Source organism: Tachyglossus aculeatus, unplaced genomic scaffold (assembly GCF_015852505.1).
Source record: "Tachyglossus aculeatus isolate mTacAcu1 unplaced genomic scaffold, mTacAcu1.pri scaffold_134_arrow_ctg1, whole genome shotgun sequence".
Taxonomy (NCBI): Eukaryota; Metazoa; Chordata; class Mammalia; order Monotremata; family Tachyglossidae; genus Tachyglossus; species Tachyglossus aculeatus.
Genome location: NW_024044861.1, coordinates 34739 through 56095, shown reverse-complemented (window position 1 = coordinate 56095; position 21357 = coordinate 34739). Strand labels below are relative to the sequence as shown.

The 21357-nt window shown below is 43.7% G+C and overlaps 1 pseudogene; it reads right to left on the bottom strand.

The window, feature by feature from the left end:
• Nucleotides 1–20303: 20303 nt before the first annotated feature.
• LOC119922951 lies at nt 20304–21038 on the bottom strand (annotated as a pseudogene).
• Between the last annotated feature and the right edge of the window lie 319 nt (nt 21039–21357).

Sequence of the window (21357 nt, the reverse complement as noted above, 5' to 3'; positions counted from 1 at the left end):
CTTCGACACTGTGAACCACCCCTTTCTCCTCAACACGCTATCCCACCTTGGCTTCACAAACTCCGTCCTCTCCTGGTTCTCCTCTCCTCTCCTGCCGTTCATTCTCAGTCTCCTTTGCGGGCTCCTCCTCCCCCCCACCCCCTTACTGTAGGGGCTCCTCAAAGATCAGTTCTTGTTCCCCTTCTGTTCTCTGTCTATATTCACTCCCCTGGTGAAGTCATTGGCTCCCACGGCTTCAACTATCATCTTTACGCTGATGACACCCAATGTCTACATCTCTGCCCCTGCTCTCTCTCCCTCCCTTCAGGCTCTGGTCTCCTACTGCCTTCAGGACATCTCCATCTGGATATCTGCCCACCGTCTAAAACTCAATATGTCCAAGACTGAACTCCTTATCTTCCCTCCCAAGCCCTGCCCTCTCCCTGACTTTCCCATCACTGTAGATGGCACTACCATCCTTCCCGTCTCACAAGCCCGCAAGCTTGGTGTCATCCTCGACTCCGCTCTCTCGTTCACTCTCTCGTCACCAAAACCTGCCGTTCTCACCTCCGTAACATCACCAGATCCGCCCTTTCCTCTCCATCCAAACCGCTACCCTGCTCGTTCAATTTCTCATCCTATCCCGACTGGATTACTGCAACAGCCTCCTCTCCGATCTCCCATCCTCCTGTCTCTCCCAACTTCAATCCATATTTCATGCCTCTGCCCGGATCGCCTTTGTGCAGAAACGCTCTGGGCATGTTACTCCCCTCCTCAAAAATCTCCAGTGGCTACCAATCAACCTACGCATCAGGCAAAAACTCCTCACCCTCGGCTTCAAGGTTCTCCATCACCTCGCACCCTCCTGCCTCACCTCCCTTCTCTCCTTCTACAGCCCACACCGCACCCTCTGCTCTTCTGCCGCTAACCTCCACACTGTACCTCGTTCTCACCTGTCCCATCTTGAGTGAGGAGGAGATGGGAGGACATGAACTGGGCCCCAAGACGAGATAGCTGTCATTGTAGTGTTCCTAACTACACCAAAAAGAGACGAGATAAGTGGCTTGTGTTAATAATAATAATAATAATAATAATAATAATAATAATAATAATAATAATAGTATTTGTTAAGGGCTTACTATGTGCAAAGCACTGTTCTAAGCGCTGGGGGGATACAAGGTGATCAGGTTGCCCCACTGGGGGCTCACAGTCTTCATCCCCATTTTACAGATGAGGTAACTGAGACCCAGAGAAGTGAAGTGACTTGCCCAAAGTCACACAGCTAACAGTTGGCAGAGCCTGGATTTGAATCCATGACCTCTGACTCCAAAGCCTGTGCTCTTTTCACTGAGCCACGCTGAACCCAGCCTCCATTCAGAGATTTGGGTTTATTTATCCTTCCTCCTGTATCTGTGCCCAGAATGAGCCCTGAATTTTATGTTCATGCCCCGGGTGATCTGGACCCAATAAATAATTCCTGTCCCTTCTCAGTCTCCCGGTTCAACCCTCTCATCACTCAACCACTTGCATAAATGAAATAATTCATTTCACTCTCCTGTTCCACAGCTTCTTCATGGCAGTTTTCACCTCCGAGTTTTTCACAGTGCAACAGATAACGGGGTTCAATAGTGATGGGGTGACAGTAGTGTAAAATATGGCCACCGATTTGTCCACAAGGAGAGTGTATAAGGGCCCCATGTACATCAAAATATATGGAAAGAACAAAACGACTACAACAATGTGGGAGACATAGGTAGAGAGGGCTTTCTGCCTCCCCACAGAACTGTGAGTCCTCAGGGAGTGCCAGATGACGAAACAAGAAAAGACCAGTAGGAGAAAATGTAACGTACACGTCACCCCGCTATTGGCCACGACCAACAGGCCGTGGACCTGGGTGTCGGTAAAGCAAGCTTCAACAAAGGGAACAAGTCACAGATGAAGTGATTGATCACGTTGGGAGCACAGAATGGCAACTAGACCATGAAGAGGATCTAGAATGCTGCATGAAGTCTCCTGTCCAGGCCACCCCCACCAGCAGGCTGCACATGTGCTGACTCATGATGCCCGTGTAGTGCAGGAGTTTACAGATGGCCACTTAGTGGTCATAGGCCATCGCCATGAGAAGGATGATTTCGACACTGGTGAACAAATGTTCTACAAAGAGCTGTGACATGCCGCTGTTGAAAGAGATCGTTTTCCTCTCCTGCAGCAAATCTATAATCATCTTGGGACCCACACAGGGCGTATAGGAGGTATCTATGAAGGACACATAGGCCAGAAATAAGTAAATGGGGGTGCTCAGGGTTTGACTTGCCTTTTATGGCTAAGATGATGAAGAGATTCCCCGTCACGGTGACAAGATAAGATAAGAGAAAAATGACAAAGAATGTTCTCTGAATCTCCAGACTTTGGGTAAAACCCAGGAGGATGAATTCAGTCACATTATGTTTTTCTCCATGTTTTCCATGAAGGACATGGGTAAATGTTGGTTTATCTGAAAAGAGAATAAAAATCCAATCCATATTGGAATCATAATAACCAAATAAGAAAACATTTGAAGGTTTTCTATTATTGAATTTTTGGCAGATTTCCAAAATAATTATGCTAATAATTAGGCACTGTCACATAGCAGCACTGATTGAGTATCTAAGCATCAGCTCTGTTCAGAAGACAAGGGAGGAGAAAACTCATTTCCTGTCCTTGAAGAGCTTTCCATCTAATAAGGAGGTACCACAAATATTGTGGGATCTGTGAATTCACCCCCTCCCTCCAGCTGAGGAACCAATAGTGCAGCCCCCATCCCCCGCCAAGACCATTGGGGTTCCCAGCTCCAGGTTTCTCTAGGCGTACAGAGGGGTCAAAGGGGTGGAGTGTGGGAAAAGTGCCCTATCTGTGAATCCACCCCCTCCCTCAGCCTGAGCAATCCACAGCAAGGACACGGAACTGCTACACTACAAGTTTGCGGAACGGGAACTGTCCCAATCAGATAGTCATCCTGGGAATACGGAGAGGGGTAACTGATAAGAGCAGGCTTCGTATATGAGACATATATAAGAGACTGAACTCCTTGTCTTCCCTCCCAAACCCTGCCCTCTCCCTGACTTTCCCATCTCTGTTGACGGCACTACCATCCTTCCTGTCTCACAAGCCCACAACCTTGGTGTCATCCTCGACTCGGCTCTCTCATTCACCCCTCACATCCAAGCCGTCACCAAAACCTGCCAGTTTCGGCTCCGCAACATTGCCAAGATCCGCCCTTTCCTCTCCATCCAAACCGCTACCCTGCTCGTTCAACCTCTCATCCTATCCCGTCTGGACTACTGCATCAGCCTTCTCTCTGATCTCCCATCCTCGTGTCTCTCCCCACTTTAGTCCATACTTCATGCTGCTGCCCGGATTTTCTTTGTCCAGAAACGCTCTGGGCATGTTACTCCCCTCCTCAAAAATCTCCAGTGGCTACCAATCAATCTGCGCATCAGGCAGAAACTCCTCACCCTGGGCTTCAAGGCTGTCCATCACCTCGCCCCCTCCTACCTCACCTCCCTTCTCTCCTTCTACAGCCCACCATGCACCCTCCGCTCCTCTGCCGCTAATCTCCTCACCGTGCCTCGTTCTCACCTGTCCCGCCATCGACCCCCGGCCCACGTCATCCCCCGGGCCTGGAATGCCCTCCCTCTGCCCACCCGCCAAGCTAGCTCTCTTCCTCCCTTCAAGGCCCTACTGAGAGCTCACCTCCTCCAGGAGGCCTTCCCAGACTGAGCCCCTTCCTTCCTCTTCCCCTCGTCCCCCACTCCATCCCCCCCATTTTACCTCCTTCTCTTCCCCACAGCACCTGTATATATGTATATATGTTTGTACATATTTATTACTCTATTTATTTATTTTACTTGTACATATCTATTTTATTTATTTTATTTTGTTAGTATGTTTGGTTTTGTTCTCTGTCTCCCCCTTTTAGACTGTGAGCCCACTGTTGGGTAGGGACTGTCTCTATATGTTGCCAACTTGTACTTCCCAAGCACTTAGTACAGTGCTCTGCACACAGTAAGTGCTCAATAAATACGATTGATGATGATGACATTACTGCTACTTTTAGTTGTAGGCGTTTAGACCGAGCCCTGCAGAGCCTGCCCTGCAGATTAGGACTCGGACCCCCTCTTTCGCTTGCTTGCTGCACTACAGCTATGTGAGTAGACCGAATAAAGAGGCAGAACTGATCACTCTGGATCAGTGTCTGGTCTTTGGTTCATCGTCACTCAATCTAAAAAACCCAGAGACACCCTCTGGTAGGCGACCCCAGCTGACTTGGGGGGGCATCTCCCCACAAATATAAAAAAAGTGTATTACAATACAACTTCATATAAACTAAATCTTTTTTATGGAACTTGTTAAGTACTTACTATGTTCTGAGCGCTGTACTAAGTTTTGAGATAGATACAAACTAATCAGGTTTGATACAGTCCATGTCCAGAAAGTGGTACACGCACTTAATCTTCATTTTACAGATGGGATAACTGAGATACAGAGAAGTGAAGTGACTTACCTTAAGTCACACAATACGCAAGTGGTAGAGCCGTATTAGAACCCAGGTCTTGATCTTGTATCTCCCCATTGCTTAGAACAGTGCTTTGCACATAGGAAGTGTTTAGCAAAACCTCTGATTATTATTATTATTATTTCTGACTCCCATACTCGTGCTCTACCTACTATACTTTGCTACATCTCTAATCATTCAGAACTAAATACAATCCAGGTAGTCAAAAATCCAGAAAATCAATAAACTAAATGGGCTAAACCTAAAAGTCATTCCCATCACTTTCTGACAGTAGGCAATCAATTAATCAATCAAAAGTATTTATTGAACACCGCCTTTATGCACATAACTCTGCTAAATGCTTGGAACAGTATAACGGATTTCTAAAACATAATCTTCACTCTCAAGGAACTCATAGCCTAGTTGGGACTCAGACACAAAGAACATTATAGAAAAATAAGAGAAAGAAGAATTGGACATTTATCAGTCAGATAATATTTACTGAGTGCTTACTGTGTGCAGAGCAGCATACTAAGCACTTTGGAGAGTATAACACAACAGAGTTGGTAGACATGTTCCTTCCCACAACGAGCTAATAATCTAGAGGATATATACATATTCAAAAAGACAATGCACCATTTTGAGGTGACCAAGGACACTAAGTTGTTAAAGTAAAGGTGTACCAGAGTTGCATTTGTGTCAGAAATATTCTTAGCCTTTTTTACTGCAACAGGGGAGGGGGAGATGGTGGCAGATATTTTACTACTCTATAGAATGGTTGATGTATTTTAAAAGGGAGAGAGTAATTTCAGGTGAGCAAGGAAAAGTTGATTGGTTCATTCGTTCATTCAATCATATTTATTGAGCACTTACTGTGTGCAGAGCACTGTACTAAGCACTTGGGAAGTAGAAACTGGCAACATATAGAGACGGTCCCTAACCAACAACGGGCTCACAGTCTAGAAGGGATGTGTGTGAAGATTGTTTCTCCACCAAAGAAGAAACAATCCAAATTACAATTGTATGATAATGGACTCAGAGTTATCAAGCATGGTTCAAGGGAAGAGATCTCAAAGTAACTGTTGATTTGTAGTCTGGTTGTTCCATCTTAAGAAAGAAAAAGTGGAGCTGGAGAAGAACCAGAAAAGAACAACAGAGATGATCAGGGTGGTGATGAAGCTTCCTTGTGAATGGGAAATTAAAGCATAAGTTTCAACTCTGAGAGGTGGTGTGATTAAAGTCAATAAACTTATGAAGGCTGCAGACAGAGCAAATCTGGTATTGTAGTCATTCATTCATTCACTCATTCATTCGTTCATTCAATCATATTTACTGAACACTTAACTGTTTGCTGAAGAGAGTACTGAGCGCTTGAAAAGTGCAATTCAGCAATAGAGACAATACCTGCCAACACCAGGTTTACAGTCTAGAAGTGGGGAGCGAATAACACCACATGAGAAGAAGGTGACAATATGCAAGGCTTTGAGAGTATGGTTCAAACCAAACAAAAGAAAACACTTCACCCTACGGTAATGAGCATTTCACCATCACTGTATTTTGTTTGGTTTAATGGTATTTTTATTAAGCACTTACCATGCTCCAGACCCTATACTGAGCACTGGGGAAAGTACAATATAATCAGATTGGACACAGTCCATGTCCCATATGGGGCTCACAGTCTTAAAAGAGCCCACAGAGAAGTGAAGAGAAGTTACTTGCCCAAGGTCACACAGCAGACATGTGGCAGAGGCAGGATTAGAACCTTAGAGTCCTGTGACTTCCAGGACGGTGCTCTGTCCACAGGCCAAGCTACTTCTCTGTAACTGCTCACTGTAACAGGAAGACATGCTGGCGGAAAATATTAATACGTTCAGAAGGTTCGAATTAATGTGTGGATGAACAGATCAGAATTCACTCATTCATTCATTCAATCGTATTTATTGAGCGCTTACTGTGTGCAGAGCACTGTAGTAAGCGCTTGGGAAGTACAAGTTGGCAACATATAGAGAGGGTCCCTACCCAGCAGGGGGCTCACAGTCTAGAATGATATACTAGAGGGACATAGGGATGTCGAAGGGGAGATAAGATATGTAAGAAAGTAATATTCAATCAATCAATCACTCATTAATTGAGCACTTACACTATGTGCAGAGCATTGTACTAAGTGCTTGGGAGAACACAATGCAACCGAGTTGGTAAACACACTCCCTGCCCACAAGGAGCTTACAGTCTATTTGGGGAAGCAGACATTAAAATAGGTAAATGAATTATGTATATGTGCTGGGGGGCTAAACGTAGGATGAGGGGCAGCATGACGTAGTGGATAGAGCACAGGACTGGGAGCTGGAGGTCATGGGTTCTAATCCTGGATCTTCCACTTGTCTGCTGTGTGACTTTGGGCAAATCATTTCACTTATCTGGGCTTCAGTTACCTCATCTGTAAAATGGGGATTGAAACTGTGACTGCCACGTGGGAGGGGGACTGTGTTGAATGTTTTCTATGTGCCACACACTGTTCTAAGACTTAGGGAAGATGCAAGCAAATCGTTTGGACACAGTCCCTGTTCTAAGTGGGGCTTATAATCTCAATCACCATTTTATAGATGAGGTAACTGTTTTACAGATGAGGTAAATGTATGTTAGAGCCGGCTCTGGGTATGTCCGTTCAGACAATTAGCAATAATATTCACACTTTAATAATAGGTGACAAGAGCCAAGTTGATGGCCTTTGCTTTGCATTGATTTAAGACAAAGAAAAAAATTGTGAGTTGTTTTTGAGAAATAAAAACCAAACATAAGCCAATATTCAAATCTTATGTTTGCTGCACTCTGAAAGTAGATTATGTCCTGTGTCTGAGTTGGATTTTCTTCCCAGCTCTGACTCTCTCAGGTACTGCACAACTTCAGATTGCAAAGCACCCGTCCACTTTCAGGTTAGAAAGTCAAGATCAGCACTCAAGTCAGGCACTGACTTCAAAGAATGTTGTGTACTGAATGGACCTGTCACCTGTACCCAGTTATTTCCTGCAGGTCTGATCAGAACCTGGTACATCCCCTGTCCTCAGAAAACAGGAGGAAACTTGCCCTGCCATTTGGAGTCAAAACTCGGCTAACATGGCAAACTCAGTCTGCTTTTTGTCACCATCAGCTCTCTAAGCATCTCCTCACAACAGATATTTTATCTTGATCAAAGTTCAGATACCTAGTTAAGTACCAGTTTTCACTCTCTCAGAGGAATGACTAGTCTCCCCTGTTAGAACATTTGCCAAAGTGTATCTTCACTGGGCTTCGTTTTGGTTAAGTGTTTGAGGAAACGTTTATGTCCCTCCTGAATCTGTCCCTTTTATGACTTGCTAGCTAGACCTTAATTTGTCCGGGAAGGAGAACTGAAGCATTGAATGCCAAAACCTCTCCCTTTGTGGAAGCAGCAACCTGAGAGGAGGTGGGGCCTGGGGTTCAGGTGAAGAGGTATGGGGATGATGTACTCCTATAGGAATAATTCATGCCCAGAAGTACCTGCAGAAGGGCAGGTCTTTAAGACTGGAAGTTCGTGTCTTACAACTCCGTTGTATTGCACTCTCTCAAGAGCACAGTACAGTGCTCTGCAAAGAGTAAGCACTCAATAAATATCATTGCTTGACCCAAAATAACAAACTTAGTCATTTGGAAAATTACGGTAAAAATGAAGTTATTATGAAAGTGGATATTTGAATGTTTTTACCATCTTGCTTTAATTAGCTCAGGACACTTATTCTAAGTACTTTTTTGAGAGGCAGAGATGGGTCACCGCTATCTCCATTTTACAAGTAACTTGAGCAAGATTCTGACACTATTCGCATGAAACAAAGGTTCAAGTTTCCTCTTTCTGGTAAATGATCCTTATTTCTGTTCTCTTTCACATCAAGAAGACCTAACTATATGTATACAGTTGCCTTTCATACTCAAAGACCATTATGATTATGATGATTATTAGTAGTCAATTCACACAGCTCCTGGAAGTGAGAGAGGAATTTCATCAGCCATTTTTCCAGTGTGTAACTCCACAGTCTAGAGAAATATACAACAGAATCACAATTGGGATGGCAGAATCCCGACAGCTTTAGAGCTGATGACCTAGCCTCTGATGGGATATGGCTGGTTCGATATTCAATAGACAGTGATAGCCATGTAAACACCAAGGACAGAAATGGCCAAGAATGTTCTCATGTCCATGCATAAGGGGAGTGGTGGAGAAAGTCATTCATTCATTCATTTATATTTATTGAGCGCTTACTGTGTGCAGAGCACCATATTAAGCACTTGGAAGAGCACAATATAACAGTGTCTCCCATATGTACTTTCCAGGGAGAGCATGATAAAGGAGCTAAACTATAAATGATTGATCCACAAGCTTCCTTGGAGGATTTGGACAAATAGCAGGGTCGTTGCTCCTTCATGAAACCTACCAAACATCAGGGACGTAGATATAATTCATTAATTGTGTTTTTGTCAATCACTTGCTAGCTAGAGTTTAATTTACTTAGCTTACTAGCAAGTATAGCTAGGACGTCACTGACTTACTATATGCCAAGCACTGTTCTAAGTGCTGAAGTATATACAAGTTAATCAGGATACCTTCGTTGTTATCCATTTTGCTCCAAGAAGTGATGCTGATGGAAGAGCTCAAGGAAACAGATGTGACTTTGAGGTGGTTGCAAATCTTCACTTTGGTCTGAAGTCTAATATCATATTGCCTTCATCTAATCAAATTTCCCAAAAGATATGCTGGCCTTCTGTATTCATCATCATTATCATCATCATTAAACAATGGTATTTATTGAGCACTTAATATGTGCAGAGACCTGTAGTAAGCACTTCGAAGAGAAAAATACAACAGGGTAGGCAAAATGTCTCCTACCCACGATGAGCTTGCAGTCTATATGGGGAGACAGACATTAATATAAATACATAATTTATAATACATAATTTAAAAGGTAGTTCATAATTGCTCTACTGTTATTTTCTTGATTCTTGATTCACTTTTTTAAGAATTAACCAGGTTCCTTCTCACCCAAGGAAGAAGTGGTAAGTCTACATCCTCTTGATGCCAACAGAAAAAGGGATGAATGAAGTCAAGCAGAATCCTCTTTTGTCAGTAAAACCCCTCAAGTAAAATCTTTTGTATAAAACTTATATCCATTGGAATGCTCCAGATGAGTTTCTAACACAATTAAGGAGGATACTTTAAGACCTATCTTCCCCATACTGGCCCTTGTGACCTCTGGAAGACTAGTTTTAAAAATAAGGTTGTGGTTGAAGTTCATCCAAATGAATGCAAAGTAGAATAAATACTGATAATTTTTAAAGACACCAAATATTCAACAGGTAGCCAAGAAAGAGGGAGGTAAATGAGTTTTACTTAGATAAACTTCATGGAGTTGGAAACAATTAACTACCTTCTGAAGGCACAGAAACACTCTCAGGTTTAAGCATCTTCCCAGATGCATATTCTCTTGTAAGGAATATAAAGGCTGAGAGTAGCCGAGCAAGAGTCTCGATAAATAAGCAGTATGACATAGTAGATAAAGCACGGGCCCAGGAGTCAGAAGGTCATGGGTTCTAATCCTGGCTCTGCCACTTGTCTGTTGTGTGACCTTGGGAAAGTCCTTTAACTTCTCTGTGTCTCAGTTGCCTCATCAGTGATTGAGACTGTGAGCCGCATTTGGGACAAGGGACTGTGTCCAACATGATGTTCTTGAGCCCACTCCAGCACTTAGTACAGTGCTTGGCACATAGTAAGTGCTTAATAAATATCACAATTATTATTATTATAAGATGGCCTGAGCTGGAGTAGAGCCTTACACGAGTGGTCAGGAGGTTTTGCTAGATGTGGTGAGGAACAGAGTTCATTGGGAGTGAAGAAATGTACAGAAAAATGACCTGGGAAGCAAAGTGAAGTACAGAGTATAAAGGGTAGAGCCTGGGCAGACAGAGGGAGATTAGTGGGGAGCAACAGGCTAGCCAGGAACTGTCAAATGTCAGGACCAGGGTGGTGGCCAGTTTTGATGAAAGGAAGATGCATATTTGGGAAACGTAGGAGCTGGAAAAATGTCAGGAGTTATTAACAGAGTGAATGTGAGAGGTGAAAGAGAAAGGGGTCAGGACATTGCCAAAATTGCAGCCTTCCAAGATAGGGAGGATGGTAGTGTTGTCAACTGTTATGAAAAAGTTGAATGGGTGAGTGGATTGGGGAATGAAGATGAGTTCAATTTGAGATATGTTGAGTACAAGGTAGCAGCTGGTCTTCCATGTGAGTATATCTTAGAAGCACTGATTTCCTACTACAACCCTGCCCGGTCACTTTGCTCCTCTAATAGTAATCTTCTCACTGTATCTCCATCTCACCTTTCTAGCCATTAACCTCTTGCCCACATCCTCCCTCTGCCCTGGCCTGAAAATCTGACAGACCACCAGTCTCTCCACCTTAAAAGCCTTGTTAAAATTGTATCTCTTTCAAGAGGTTTTCCCCAGCTAGGCTCTCAGTTCCCCTGTACCCTCTACTTTCTGTTTCCCTTTTGCACTTAGGTTTGCACCCTTTCATATTCATGATTTATTTTGTACTATTCCAAGCGCTTAGTGCTCTGCACAAAATAAGCAGTAAAAATAAATCATTGATTGAGTAATTCTAATACACATTTGGCCTCCACATTTGAAAGGGGATGTGAAGAACTTGAAAAGTTGAGAAGAGCAGCATAAAGACATAGGTTTAAGAGCCAAAACGCTCATGAGGAAAGACTAAGGAACTGGGATTATTCAGACTGGAGAAGACTAAGGTGAGTTAATTATTTTCTTCAGATATGTGAATGGCTCTTACATGCATGTTGGTGATTAATTTTTCTTGATATCCACTGAGGAGAGAATTATACAATGGGCCTCAAAGACATCCTAAGAAATTTAAATTGCTTTTGAAAAAAAATTTCCAGTGAGAGTCAGTAGGCAGCCTAATGGTGTGCTGACTGAGAATTCTTCCCTAATATTTTCCAGAGAGGCACGGATCCCATGGCTTAGTGGAAAATGCACGGGCTTGGGAGTCAGAGTTAGTGGGTTCTAATCCCAGCTCTGCTATTTGCCAGCTGTATGACTTTGGGCAAGTCACTCAACTTCTCTGTGCCTCGGTTACCTCATCTGTAAAATGGGGATTATGACAGTGAGCCCCACGTGGGACAACATAATTACCTTGTATCTACCCCAGCGCTTATAAAACAGTGCTTTGCACCTAGTAAGCACTTAACAAATACCGTCATTATTATTATCATTATTATCCCCAGTGCATTTTGATCATGTACATAGGCATGGGGAAATATTATATTTTTATGATATTTGTTAAGTACTTACTATGTGCTTACTATTGTAGTCTCCCAAGTGCTTAGTACAGTGCTTTGCACCAAGAAAGTGCTCAATAAGTACAATTGAATGAATGAATGAATGAATGAATGAATGAATGAATGTGTCAGGCACTGTTATATACGCTGGGGTAGATACAGGTTAATCAGTTGGACACAGTGCCTATGCCATATGGGGCTGACAGTAAAAGCAAGAGGGAGAACAAATATTGATTCTCCAGTTGTGGAAACTGAGACATCTAGAAGTGACTTGCCCAAGTTGAACCCTCTGAGGTCCTTTCCACTCCTCTGAGTTTCAGAAGCGCAAGAAACATTCTTAAATCCACAGAAAAAATGTATCTTCTTCAGATATATTTAGAAACAATTCACATTATTGGCTGGATTCCCGTAGGTCACTTTGTACTTTCCCCATTATAGTGCAGGAGAGGGATCTCAAAGATGTTCAGATCACAGAAACCACCACATACGGAGAAGAACGTTGGATGGAACATCGACTCATCTGCTCCACACTCACACTGACCAAAAACTGGTCTCCAAACCACTAAACTCCAAGACTAATATGATGGCATCCAGGAACTCTAGCAGATTCTAGCTAAGAATCCTGCTAGGAACATTGCTGAAATAATAAATCAAACCACAAACACCAACAAACATATTTAATGGAAATAACTCAGTGAAGCTGTTGCAGGCAACTATTTAGACCTTGGACTAGGCCAGGAGAAATCATCAAGAGTGGTTTGATGCAAATGACCCAGAAATGAAAGCGCTATGTGCACCTTGATATGAGACATCAATGGCCCTAGCGGCAGCTTGCAGCATCTGAGAACTCGTACAGGAATAAAGCTTTCAAAATCCTGTTCTGTAACTTGCAAACCAAATTCAGGAACAGGAATGACATGTGGTGAGATGCCTCAACGTAAGAAATTCCTACAAAATGAAAAAAACATCTGCACTTTGCTCAGATGTCCTTTGAATGCAGAATAAGCATTAGAAGAGGCTTTCCCAGACCAGGTCCCCCTTTTCTTCTGCCTCCCCCTCCCCTCCTCATCTCCCCGACTCGCTCCCTTTCCTCTGCACCCCTCTACGACCCACAGCACTTGTGTTTATATGTACATATTTATAATTATAATTCTATTCATTTTTATTAATGATGTGCATATATTTATAATTCTATTCATTTTTAATGATGCTACTGATGCCTGTTTGCTAGTTTTGATGTGTGTCTCTCCCTTCTAGACTGTAATCTCCTTATGGGCAGGGATTGTCTCTATTGCTGAATTGTACTTCCCAAGTGCTTAAGTACAGTGCTCTGCACACAGTAAGGGCACATTAAATATGACTGAATGAATGATTCTGTTGCTTTTTTTGTCCTCCATATGAATAAATTGATTTTCACTCTGGGTTCTTCACAACACTGGTTGCTTGTATCAACCCCAGCGCCTGGTAAAGTGCCTTGCAGTATTTGTCAGTGACTTGACAAATACCATTATTATTATTATTGTTATTATGTCAATTTAAAATATCTTTCCTCCTCCAGACCTTGTTCATAGCATTTTTTACCTCTGCATTTCTCAGTGTGCAGACTAAGGGATTTAGCATGGGGGCGATAATATAAAGAATGTAGTCATTGATTTGTCTATGAGGAAGGTGCACACAGGCCTCATATACATGAAAACGCAGGGAACAAAGAATAAGACTTCCACAGTGATGTGGCAGCTGCAGGTCGAGAGGATTGTGACTCTTTTCCAAACTGAGGGATTTCAGGAAGCGCAGGATAACTGCATAGGGGAGAATTAGCAAGAGAAAGATGATCACACAGATGGCCCCACCATTGCCAACCTCTGATAGGCCATTGAAGTAGGTATCAGTGAGGTCGAGTTCCAACAGAGGGTACGTATCACAGATATAGTGGTCGATGATATTGGGGCTGAAGAAGGCAACCAAAACATAAAAAGACGTTGTGCCTCTCAGTCAGAAAGCCTCCCACCTAGGCCAATCCCACCATCAGTTCACAAGCCCGCCAATTCATGGTGGTCATATAATACAAAAGTTTACTAATGGCCACGTACTTGACATAGGCCATCACCACCAGGACAAATACCTCAGCACATCCGGATAAGTGATCTACAAATAGCTGTGTCATTACAGCCTTTGAAGCAGATGGTTTTCTTCTCGTAGAGTAAATCTATGATCATATCTTAGGGGTTGTGGCAGTAGAGTAAAAGCCATCCATCAAGAACAAGTAGGCAAGAAAGAAGTACATGGGGGAGTGTAAATTCTGGCTACCGATTACTGTTACTACAGTAGGCAGGTTCCCCACTATAGTTATCTATATAGTAATATAGATGATGAAAAGAACACAAATAACACTTTCTGCACCTCAGGCTTCTGGGAAAGTCCCAGGAGAATGAATTCAGTCACGTTGCTTTTATTTTCCAACTCTTCCTGTGGAGGAAGTCAGCTCTGAAGTGAAAGCCTGTTGAACCTGCAAATATAATGAAAATTACAAATGAGGAAGTCTTAGATATAGGTAAGACTTGTAAGACTTCAAAGGTTCCATTTCTATTACCTCATTTCTTCCCTGCAAACTTCGAGTGAATTAGATGGAACTCTATTTAACTTCTTCATTTTACAAAGGGGAAAATGAAGTTTAGTGAGGTACAATAGCAACTCAGTGGCTGAATTTCAATTGCAGGGCAAATAAAAACCAGACAAAAGCCAGGGCCTAGTGGAATGTCCTTGCTGCATCAGTGAATTCACATTCAGGTAGCCATCTCAGTTAAAACAATAAGCTTTCCTGTCACTGACGAGAATATGAAAAATTTTCAAAAGGTAACGCATGAAATTTTAACTCTTCAAACAGGTTACCTACAATGCCATTCGACTGTCTGACTTTGTGGACAGGAAATTTTGTCTACCAATTCTGCTATATTGTACTCTCTCAAATGCTTAGTACAGTGACAGGACACAGAAAGAGCTCAATAAATATTATTGATTGATTGAACTATAAATATGTCAAATGAAATACTTGTATCGGAGGTAAAAATATTCGTTGTTACATTGCTCTAGTAATGTCATCAAACAATTCCTGAATGCTGATATTATCCAAATGTTTTAGAATAAACAGTTCTCCCAAACTTAATTTTAAAACTTTTAATATGTTTTTTTCATTTCTTCATTTTGCAAGTGAATAAAATAGTGATAAGTGATTTCCGTGGGTGTAATGCCCTGTTTTGGGTTGTATGTTTTTTATGGAATTTGTTAAGCACTTCCTATTTGTCAGGCTGTGTACTAAGTGCTCGGATAGATACAAGATAATTGGATTGGTCACAGTCCCTGTCCCACACAGGGCTCACCATCTTAAATTACAGATGAGACCAAGTAATAGAGTATATAAGATTTGAGATACTTCCCAAGGTAATATCTCACATAGAAAAGTAAGTGATGTTGTCATTGGTACTGACACACGATATCCTTTGCTTTGAAAGTGCTACAAAAGGTCATCATTAAGCCTCTTGCAGATATTTTAATTATCCAGAAGATGGACATCAAACCATCTGGACAATTTAACTAAACTTTTTGGTACCTTATGATATTGCTAAACTAAATTTGGATTGGATTAGGAGAAGTAACATAGCCTAGTAGAAAGACCACAGGCCTGGGACTCAGAAGACATAAATTCTAATACGGCCTCTGACATTTGTTCGCTGTGTTACCTTTGGCAATTGGCTTAACTTCTTGGTGCCTCAGCTCCTCAAGTGTAAAATGGGGGTTAAATACCTGGTCTGCCTCCTGTTGGGACTGTGCACCCTGTGTGGGACAGTAACTGTCCAATCAGATTACCTGTGTCTACTCCAGGGCTCAGTACAGCACTTGGCACATAGTAAGCACCTAACAAATACCACAATTTTCATTGTTTTCCATTATTCTTCTAATTATTATTATTGTGTTTAATGATGGTCAGGTTATCATTCTACATCATGTATAGCAACAATAATCTGAATAGTTTTCAGGTTTCACTGTCAAAGACTAATATTGTCCATCAGGAGCTATGTTTGTGTTGGAGTATACTCAAGGTGGGTTTTGTTTAATCTGAAAGTGGGTGGCTACTTTGGTGATTAAAAAGCTGATTCAGGGCCCACTTGTGCAGGCATGGGCCATTCTTACTGATTTTCCCTAGTCCAGGTCGTCCCTAAGGGTTTCCTCACTCTTTCTTCATCACAGAATGCTGGCTCTCCTGCGTCAAGTCTATCCAAATCCCAATAAAAAAGTCCCTTCTCCTGCACGGATAAAGTCATTGCTATGTCACCCAGAACACATTGATTTCCCTTACTGAATATATTATCCTGAATGTTCTCCCATTTATCAAATTTATCTGCTTTCCCTTCTATTCTTCCATTAGAGGATTCCAATTCCCACTATAATATACTGAAAGCAGTTTTTTAATCAACGTGTATAATGAGAAGGAAGACTTAAACACATACAGGAAATGACATTCATTTTTCTGAAAATTCAGAATACATTAAAACCTTCAGGTATGGTTCTTTTAGAAGAGATTACGCCACAGTGATTTTCCTTAAAGCATCTGAAAAACTCCCTGGTTTCTTCCTTCTCCCACTGAAAAAAACAACAACATAATTCTCATAAAGTGATTCACTTCTCTCCTGAAGTCATTATTATTTCCATAACTTACTCATGGCATTTTTCACCTCCGCATTTCCCACAGTGTAACTCAAGGGGTTTAACAAGGGAGTAATAAAAACATAGAATATGGCCACTGCTTTAGTCATGGGGAAGGTGGAGGCAGGCCTCATGTAGGTGAAGATACAGGGAACGAAGAACAGCATGACAACCGTGACGTCAGAGTCACCGGTGGAGAGGGCTTTGTGCCTTCCCTCCCTCCAATCTATAACTTTTTAGGGAGTTCAAGATGCCCACGTAGGAGACGACCAACATGAGGAAACAGACAGTGCAGATCAGGCCGCCGTTCGGAGCCACCGACAGGCCCATGGCATAGGTGTCTATGCAGACAAGTTCCAACAAAGGGTACATGTCACAGGAAAAATGATCAAGGCCATTGGGACCACAGAGAGCAGCAGAATAGGAAGAGAATCTGAATTATTTAATGAAGGAAGCCCACTACCCAGGCAATCCCCCCTGCAAGTAGGGCACATACCTGCCAATTCATGATGATCAAATAGTGCAGGGGTTTGCAGATGGCCATGTAACAATCAAAGGCCATCACAATGAGAAAGATGACCTCTGTCCCTCCAAAGAAGTGTAATAGAAAGAGCTCGACCATACAGCCATCGTAGGAGATGACGTTCCTGGCAGACAGCCTGTCTTCAATCATTTTGGGAGTAGTGGAGGAGGAGTAGAAGGCATGTACATAGGGGAGCTGAGGTTCTGGCTGGCCTTGATGGTTATGACTAAAGCAAGTTTCCCAAAAGAGTTACCAGGTAGATAATTAGGAACAAAACAAGTAAAAGTTTCTGCAACTCCAGATTCTGGATAAGTCCCAAGAGAATGAATTTGATCACATAGTTCCTTTTATCCATCGATTCGGTGCTGGTGATGAACACACCAGTGAGCACACACAACAGAGAGCTGGTTTACCTGAAAAGATAAAGATAATTGAATTTCTTTAGTACCATTTTTTCCCCGTGGAACCCAAGATATTTTATTTATATTACCTAATATTTCATTCATTATTAAAACATCTTGGTCCCATTTGACAGGAAAATCAAGCCAAGTGACTTATATTATACCCACCTTCAGCCAAGGGTCATCCATCCATCAGTGGTATTTATTGAGTGCTTTCTCTGTGCAGAGTGCTGCTCTAAGTGCTTAGACATCCTGAATCCAGTATTCGTTCTTCTTAGTTCACAGTTTGCCAATCAGCGTGGCTAGTACGTGGTAGCATTTCACTTGGATTTTCACCCTGTATTCACCCCTCCCTCAGCCCCACAGAAGTTATGTACCTAACTGTAATTTATTTCTTTACAATTAATGTTGGTCTCCCCCTCATGATTACAAGTTCAATGTGAGCAGGGAACAAGTCTACCACATCTGTTGCATTGTATTTTTCTCAGCACTTAGTACAGTGCTAGAGGAGCAGGGTGGACTAGTGGAAAGAGCACGGACTTGGGAGTCAGAGGTCTTGGGTTCTAATCCCAGCTCTGCCACTTGTCAAATGTATGACCTTGGGCAAGGCACTTAAGTCCTCTGTGCCTCAGTTCCCCCATCTGTAAAATGAGGATGAAGACTGTGAGCCCCATGTGGGACAACCTGATTACCTTGTATCTACCCCAGCGTTTAGAACAGTGCCTGGCACATAGTAAGCACATAACAAATACGATCATCATCATCATCAGTGCTTGGCACACCTTAAGTGCTAAGTAAATGTGATTGATTGACTGATGGATTTCACAGCACACTGGAACTCCCGACAGAAAACATTTTGCTTTACTGAGGGATGATCATAACAAAAATAATAACAACAATAATAATGTTAAAATAATAGCATTTGTTCATTCATTCATTCATTCATTTAAACGTATTGAGCACTTACTGTGTGCAGAGTACTGTACTAAGCGCTTGGGAAGTACAAATCAGCAACATATAGAGATGGTCCGTACCCAAAAATGGATTCACCGTCTAGAAGGGGGAGACAGACAACAAAATGAAACAAGTCAAGTGCCAATACCATCAGAATAAATAGAATTATAGCTATATAGACATCATTAATAAAATGAATAGAGTAATACATATGTACAAATATACCGAAGTGCTGTGGGGAGGGGAAGTGGGTAGGGCAGAGGGAGAGAGGGGGGCGATGGGGAGGGGTGGAAAGGAGATGAGGAGGAGAGGAAAAATGGGGGACTCAGTCTGGGAAGGTCTCCTGGAGGAGGTGAGCTCTAAGTAGGGCTTTGAAGGGAGGCAGAGAGCTAGTTTGGCAGATGTGTGGAGGGAGAGCATTCCACGCCAGAGGTAGAACGTGGGCCAAGGGTTAGATGCAGTCTCAGTCCCACATGAGGCTCATAGTTGAAGGACGAGGGCATAGGATTTAATCCCCATATTATGGATGATGAAACTGAGGCACACAGAAGTAAAAGGACTTAACGAAGATCACACAGCAGACACGTGGCAAAACAAGGATTAAAACCCAGGGCCTCTGAATCCCAGGCCTGTGATTTTTCCACCCTGCTGTTCATTATCCTCATTTCAGTACAGAAAATGGAGGCCGAGCCAAACCAGGTTTAGAACCCAGGTTCACTGACCCCTGGCCCTGGCCTCTTACCCCTCATCCACTTCCCATGTTTCCAGAGGGCAGTGGCCCCTCCTTATCTCTCCCTTCCAGCACCCCTTCCTTCACCCCTTAAACCAGACCTGCTCTCTCCCTACATTTTTTCAGCCACTTGAGTAAATGAACATCAGCAGCCCCAGCTGAATACCACACCACACTGACCCTCAGCACAGAATCTCCCCCAACCCATGCACACAACATGCCCAATCAGTGTCCCCCGCTTGCAGGGCTGGGAGTGGACAGAGGACCGAGGACATCAGCATCTCTAACTGTTGATCACCCATTATGGACAGAGCACCAGGCTGGACCCCTTCTCTGGGCAGAGCACTGAGCTGGATGCCCACTGTGGGCAGAGTGCTGGGCTGTACCCTGAGCAGATGGCTCTGCCTGAGGTGGCTAGGGCTGACAGCTACAGTGAGGATCCACATTCCTTCTTCCCCCTGCCCAGCCCCCTCTATAATCCCTGTATGGGAGCCCAAATGCAGCTCATTTTATCCAGACTCTGTTTTCAGGGACAAGAACTTGAATCGCACTCAAATTCTGCCTGACATTTTTGGTGACTTGTAAACCATTGAATATGGCACGTTGCCACAACCACATTCTCTAAATATTGCTGAAAACAGCATGGAGCCTGCTCATACAAAATCCACTCGGTCTTGACTCCAAGGCAATTCTCCCAAAAGGTAGGTAACGTTTTGAGGGTCCAGACACTAGAGTTGATCACCACCTACTCTGGTCCTCCCTACCGGCCACATGCACCCAGCGGGCTATGGGCCCGCGCTCATTGGAACTGAGCAGACTTTAACAGACAGTCACCTCCGGTCACCTTTCGGGCCTGGATCCCCACGCCTATCCAAAGCGGGCAGAGCAGAGTCCCGCGCCCCTATCCCATACTGCTTTTCACCTCCAGGATGAGGGCCGGGCCTCGGGAATGGGAATTTGGGAGCTCGGACATGGGGAACGATGCAGAGAGAGCCACAGCCGGGAGTTCCCAGCTCACACTTTTAATACAACCTGTGAGCGACTCAACATTACAAGCGGGTGACAAGCTCCCAAAATGCTAGCTGTGTTCAGTACAGCCCGTCCCCCACCACCTTGGCAGCTAGTCCCTCCGAAGCGGGATGGTCTCCTCCTGGATGCTGTCTTTGGTGAGGATGCAGATCTTCAGGATGGCATCCGTGTACACGTCCTTCTCGGTTGTGGAGATGATGACATTTTTGACCAGCTGCAGGGCCTTCCCGAAGGTCAGGGGAACGTGCTCCACGTTCTGCATGTTCTTGAAACCGATCTTGTTGTCCAGCAAAGGCCTGAGCATGGTGCTTGCCGAGCCTCAAGCCTTGAAGCTGCCTCTCTGGTATGAGGCGACGGGATCGAAGCTGTACACTGCATCCTTCCTTTCCTCATCGAGGCCCCCGTTGATGTTGTACATGTAGTACAGGAAGAAGCGCCTCTAGTACAGTATAGTGGACAGCATAGCTTCAATGGCCCCGGTGGTCATGGTCTTGTTGTTGGAGGGTTTGTACATGTTTAATCCTGCTTCAGTGGTTTTGGTGAGCATCAGGAAGTCTCCATGAAAGCCACTGCATCCAATGACCACCCGGTCCATCAGTTTGTAGCACTTGGGGTTGTCCCGGCTGTAAACCAAATAACCTTCACTCAGTCGTGTGTCAGAGGCAACGATAGAAAAATCTTTTCCCGCAATTGCCAGGACTGTCACTCCACTGAAGGAGCAGGGTGAGAAGGGCAGCTGGACGGGGCCCGAGTGGCTGCATGGCACCAGCTCCCTGTCGGGCTCCAGATAAGTGGTGGCGGCGGTGAAGGTGGTGGTGGACAACATCGCAGACTGGCAGCCAGTGTGGAAGAAAAAGCCCAGTCCTTGCTGTCTCCCAAGCAAGATGGTAGACCCAGACCCGACCAGAAGCAACGTCACGTCTCCCCGACGACGGCCCCCGTCTGTCTTCTGCTTAATCCGGATGGAACTTCATTCTAGATGTTCAGGTGGAAAATGGTCCGCCACACCTTGTTCTGGCTCCCGAGGCCCGAGGGAAGCCACAAATCACAAATAGTAATTTGTTATGCACTTACTATGTTCCAGGCACTGTTCTAAGCACTGGGGTAGATATAGGGTAATCAGGATGTCCCACGTGGGGCTCACA